At 44.8% G+C, this 6,000-nt stretch overlaps 1 protein-coding gene across 1 annotated transcript in view; it reads left to right on the top strand.

Moving 5' to 3' along the window:
* The window catches only part of Itga9 (integrin subunit alpha 9), a 392,948-nt gene that overhangs the window by 177,590 nt on the left and 209,358 nt on the right, over positions 1–6,000 (top strand). The gene's annotated exons all lie outside the window — the stretch shown is intronic.

The raw sequence follows: 6,000 nt of genomic DNA, 5'->3' as shown, positions 1-6,000 counted from the left end.
GCAGCTATCATTTCTTTTTTTACTTCAGAAATTATTTCTGATTTGATTTCCTCTATACCTTTCTGTAGTTGTTTCTTTACTTCAGATGCTATTATTTCAGAGATTTCAGGTGTGTGATTTCCAATTTCTTCTATGCTAGTGTCTTCTGCATTTGTTCTGGGTGGGCTCAGGGCCTGAGACTGCATTTTATTCCTTCTCTTTGTCATTTTCTACAGCACTGCCTTGTGACCTTTGTTGTAGAGCTTAGATAGAGTTATTCCCTTAGCACCAGGTCTGGATTGACCAAGTTCAAACTTGTCCAAGTGTGTGTGGCTTGGATGTGGTTGCTGTGTTCCACTTCTCCTGTTGCAGCCCTTAGAGTTGAACCCTCTGTGCCACTCTGGCAAGATGTTCTGTTCCTGAATCAGCTGGGTGGGTCTTGCCTCTAGCCTCTTTGCAGGGAGTTCTGCTGCAGGTTCCATGCTGGGCCTAGGCTTTGGGTTGAATGAGGATCCGGCAGGTCCTGGGCAGTCTCACTCATGCTGGGCCTGGGCTCTGGGTCCTTCTATAGTCTTTTTGCTGTGTATATTATGTAATAATAAACATTGCATCTTTCACAATGTCCATTATGCCTCTTAGGTTCAGTTCTGGATGTTCCGTCTTTCCCTCCCCTTGATTTGCTGTGGATGTGTCCTGTGGACTTGCCTATTGGGTCACTGGTTCTGCTGTGTCCAATTTCCAGCTAAATATAAACTCTCTTGTCTTCTCTGAATTTTATTTTCAACCTTCTGTTTTGTTTCTGAGGCTCATAGCTTTGCACTGCTGTGGAATCCCCAGATAGCAATGCCAATGTCACATTTGCGTCAGTGTGCATCTTTTTCTTTTTTGGGACCTTCACTCCTCAAGCCCTGGCTGCCTTAGTAGCTTTGAGCTCTAAATTTTGTCTTTACAGATCTCTAAGATTGTGAGAAACTCCAAACTTGACATTTAATATTCATCCATACTATAGTTCTAGAGTTTGAACCCAGGATCTTTGCACTGAGCCATGTCCCCAGAAGCTTCCCTCCCTGTGCCCTGTGAAATACATTTTAAGTGAGGGTTTTATTAAGTTGCCCAGGCAGGACTCAGATTTGTGGTCTTCCTACCTCAGCTTTTTGGCATACTGGAAAAACTTGACCTTTGAGCTACCACTTCATGTTCAGCTTCATGGCCTCTCGTCTCACACCACTCATAGATCTGGAAGCACATCAAGGCACAAGTGCTAGTAAATGTTGCAGTCCCCTCCATGATCTTTTTGTTCTATGATTCTTGTCTCTGAAGTCCTGTGGTCTTGATAGTTCCTTGATACTTTTAAACAGGTGTGTGCAGAAGCAATCCTGTGTTTGTGTATCCAGCTCTTGTAGTTGTCAGCGGGAGGAGAGATATTGAGTTGGTTACTCTGTTATTAATGGAAATGTAAAACCCTTCATTTGCTTTTAGAAGAATCTTCAGGCTTATGAGAATTTTAAAATAGCCTATAATATTTTAACTGCCATTCTAATTAGAGTCATGTGTTTAACAAAGATATATTCTGGAATCATGGTGCTGGGCAATTTCTACACTGTGTGAATGCCATAAGTTACACTCATCCAGACTAAGATGGCTACAACATCACTGGATGGTGCTCCCTTATGCCCCTCCCATGCATGTGGTCTGCTGAAGGACTGTAGTACGCTCACAGGGATCATGGAAATGATGTCCTACTTTCAGAAATTTCTCTTTTTTAGGAGGGTTGGCAAGCGCAGCATAGGTAGAAGTAGTGAGAGAGGTTACAGGATCACAGGTGAGAGAGGGGACAGAAGGATCACATCTTTGGGGGAAAGAAAAGAAGGCCTCTTTACAAAACATAGACTTTCCCCTGAAGCAGTTATCTGGCTTAATGCTAAGTGCTTATTTGCTACCTTTCTTGATTCTTGCACATTTAAAGTAAGGCCAACTCTATTTTCATTTCATTTGCCCGCTGTTGGTGCTGCTAACTGCAGACAATGAAAACCTTTTAGTTTTTGGTGGAGAAAAGTGGTGATGGGTAGGTTTCTCAGTCATGTGGCTAGGCAGTGGGTACCACAGTATTCAGTCGAGCTTACTTGGGTTACAGAGTGAGGAGTTCCTCCAAAACAGTAGTGTATGTCTTCCTTTGGCCATGTAGGTGCCCCCCCCCTTTCTCTGTCCTACTGCTGTGTCCTGACTGACAACCTCATTATCTTTCCCTGAACCCCTTTAACTGTATCCTTTCCTGAGTCCTGCTCCCATCAATCTACTTCCAGGCTATAGCTTAGAGGCATTATCCTAGAACATGACCTCCAGTATTATTTTACCCCCTTCCCAGTTCTTCCTAGTTTTTAGAATGACATTGGCATGACGTGTGAGGCTGCCTGGCACCTGGTTTGTGGGTAAGCCTCCTCCCCCGATTCCTGCCCAGCAGCCTGACATTCTCACCTCCCAGAGTCAGTGTCCGCCAGATACCCTGCATCCTCTGCCCACTGCTACAGCAGCTGGACCTCCAGCCTGTCTCTGGAGGGCGTCCTTCTGAATTACATCTTAGCTCAGGATGCCCCCTTGGGAAGCCTGCAGTCCCAGAGGAATCGGATGTCCTTTCTTCATGTCCCTGGAGCCTCCTCCATGCTGGTGCACATTGTATGGCATTGTCACTGCTCGCCTGTTTCCCCTGAGAGCAATAATGGACTGACATTCTTTCATGTGTGCCCAGCACATTGCCTGGCATAAAGTAAGCACCCAATAAATTTCAAATGCAGCATATGTTAAGTTCCCCATAAAACCTCAGCCACTGCCAGCTCTGCTCCCAGTCTGTGTGTTCTCCTTGAGGGATCCTTCAATTTTCAAAACAGGAGACTGCTGTAGAATTTTGGCAGGGAAGGTAGATTCTAGCCTTTCTTCTATAAGTGGGGTTTTCAACTTTATGGTTTTTTGTCTTTAAAAATTTAATTAATTTGTGTTAGCCCTAAATACTATAATTAGAAAATTTTGTTCTCATTAAACAAATATTCTTATTAATAAAAAGTTCTTATATTTAATTACTTCAGTATATTCATAGACTTAAACATTTGTATTAAAATTAACTTTTATAATTATCTTTTTTATTAATTTTATTGAGAAACAAATAGCAATGAGACCAATGAGAAGAAAGATTTGTACTAATAGTATTTGGACAGGATATCATATCTGCATCTTGTACTATGAATAACCACTAAGATAACAATAAGCAATGTATTAATTATTGAAACTGTTCTATTAATTGGTTTGAAACTGTCTCATTGCTGTTTCTCAGTAAAATTAATAAAAAAATAGCAATGAGACAGTTTCAAAACAGGTTAGGACAGGTAGGACAGTTACATTGATTAATACATTGCATATTATTGTCTTCATAGTAGTTATTCATAGTAAAAGATACAGACATGATATCCTGTCCAAACACTATTAGTACAAATCTTTCTTCTCATTGAATTAAGAGAAAGTATCTATATTGTCAGTTTGTAGTGGTAGTTTTTTTTAGCAGCAAAATTTTAGTAGCTATAGTCTGTGCAGAGCTGCAGCTTCCCTCTTTTGCTGAGTTCCTCCACTTAATTGCTTTGGTGAGCAGAGGGAAGCTGTACTTCTGGACACAAGAAGGAACCCACTCATGTGCTGTTGCTTTTCCTTGGCTGCCCTGAGCAAGACAGCACAGTGTGGCAGTGCGGGGCTGTCCCCTGGGGGTGTCGGCCTTTTTCTGCCTCCACTCACAGCTCAGAGTGGTTTGAGTTCCTGTCTGCCCCAAGCTACTGGGGCATGTAATAAGAAGCTGTTTCTGAACTCCTTAGTTAAAACAGGTCCATGCAGTCTGCCAGAAAACAGCATCCATACCCTGAATGTGCAGTTGCACAATCGCTTGCCCAGAATAAAGTGTGACATGACTAAGGTCTCCCTCCGGTGGTCAGGCTGCTGGCTGCACGTTTGCAAACAGCCCCCATTCTGGCCTCTCTCCTAGTTATGTCATTCAGTGCCCTGCATTGCCCTGTGTGCAACATTGCTCTTCCCTTGTGCTCTATGTGATTTTAGGTAAACAAGTCATACTTTGGGTTGATGCAAGAGCCTAAAGTGGTTGGAATGGTTTTTAAAAGAGTATTTTATGGAGACAGCAAGGAAAATGTTACTGCCTGCTCTAAGAATATCTGGTTCCACTGCTCTACAGACTTTGAGGTAGAGGACAATTTAGCTGAACTTCTGTATGTCAGTTTCCTTCTCTGTAAAATGGGGCAATAAGATACCAGCCTATACATTGTGAGGACTGACTAAAACAATGTCTGTGAAGCAGAGCTTAGCCCTCAGTCACATCCAGTAGCCAGAAAATGGCAAGTGGCTGCTGCTTCCTGCTCCCAAGGTCCCCTTCGCAATAAGTTAGGTCCCCTAACTTATTCTAACATGCAGGAGTTAAGGGCAAAACCTTGGGATAGCCTTCAAAGGTGCAATTTATTCTTCTGCATGCCACCAACAGACATTAGGATCTAGTTAGCAGAGCCGGCAGGCAAGGAGAATCTGGGTCCCAGGCACGTGCCTTGCTCCTGGAAAGGACGAGGGTTCTAAATGGTTTTCCCCAAATCTGGAGCTCCAGAGCACTTCTGGAAGCACAATGTCCAAAGGCTGCTCCATCGCTCTCCTCATTAGGTTCCATGTTTTACTTATGCAAACAATGGAGTTTGTCTGAGTGAGTGCTTGGCTGGACCCAAATGTACGTTATCTGCTAGTCACTTGGCTGCTCATCCTTGAGGCTGTCTGTACTACTTTGCCCCATCCCCATGTCCCACAGGCCAGCAGCTACAGTGTGACCACATCTCCCTCCCATCACGCGTCCCTTGGCCTTGCCTCCCCCCTTCCTGCCAGCACTGCTGCTGGAGAGTCTCTCCTGTCCTCTGGCATCTCTCATTGTGTTCTGCTTATCACACACTCTGAGGAAATACAGAGTTCCAAGGTCTAGTAGTTAGGGGCCACACCCATTGTTAGAGGCAATTGTAGTAAAAACAGAAACAACAAGACAGAAGAAGATCCTTTTTAACTCTGTTTGACTTGAATGTTCTCTCAACTTATTTAATTGTAGCGTTTCTCCTCCTAGTTGCAGGGAACTTAGGTCCCTAAATCTCCTCCTAGAGAGTGCTTCCACAGTCTGTGGATGAGCTGCTCCCTGTTTGCTTGTTAAAGTAAACTGAGCTCAAACACTGGTCAATAAGCACATCGCTGTGGTAATGCTCCGTGTGCCGTTTCAAGAGATGGTGCAGACATAGCTCATCTCTAAGATGTGTGCTGAGTGAAGAGAGCACAGGGCATGTAGGCTGAGCCCTTGCTTGTCTGGGTGTACGTGCTGGACAAAGACCCTGTTCCCCCAAAGTGGCAGGAGGGTCCACCTGTAGGGAGGGGGCTGGATGTCTGGGAAAGGTGGAAGCAAACTCTTTTCTATAAGTCTCCTAGGGCACAAAGAATTTTCTACTGTTTTGGACAAAACACTGCTCTGCTCCTATCACCTCCTGAATTCATACAGAGAACAGCCTGAACTGCAGCGCCCTGTGCTCCTGACCCAGACCTTGCCCTCACACCCCTCAGCCTCTCTTGTTTCCCACAAGGCCGCTCCTGCTTTCTGTGCCACCTCTACCTCACATCTCTGCATGAGACACAGGGCCATTGATCACTGGTGCTGCTTTCCTTTGCCACTTCTCAGATGGCAGCCCACTGCTGGAGAGCACATTGGCCTGGGTGTGGGACCAGCTGTCAGCTTCTCGTGCCTCCAACTCTCAGCTGTGAGATCCTGAGACACACAGGGGCCTGGAGGCTGTGGCACTGTGTGGGAAGGCCAGGAACTCTAGGGGTGAAGATGAGACTTAGGAAACTTAGTGTTGTAGCTTTCCTTTCCTTTGCAGTGCAGGGGAGGATAACACACCTTAGCTCACAGGGCTTGTGCATGGTGCTCATCTTTCTAGCATACCTGACATGGACCTG

This window comes from Octodon degus, unplaced genomic scaffold (assembly GCF_000260255.1).
Source record: "Octodon degus isolate 3935 unplaced genomic scaffold, OctDeg1.0 scaffold00071, whole genome shotgun sequence".
NCBI lineage: Eukaryota > Metazoa > Chordata > Mammalia > Rodentia > Octodontidae > Octodon > Octodon degus.
The sequence above is the reverse complement of the archived record's forward strand: the minus strand, read 5'-3'. Positions and strand labels throughout refer to the sequence as shown.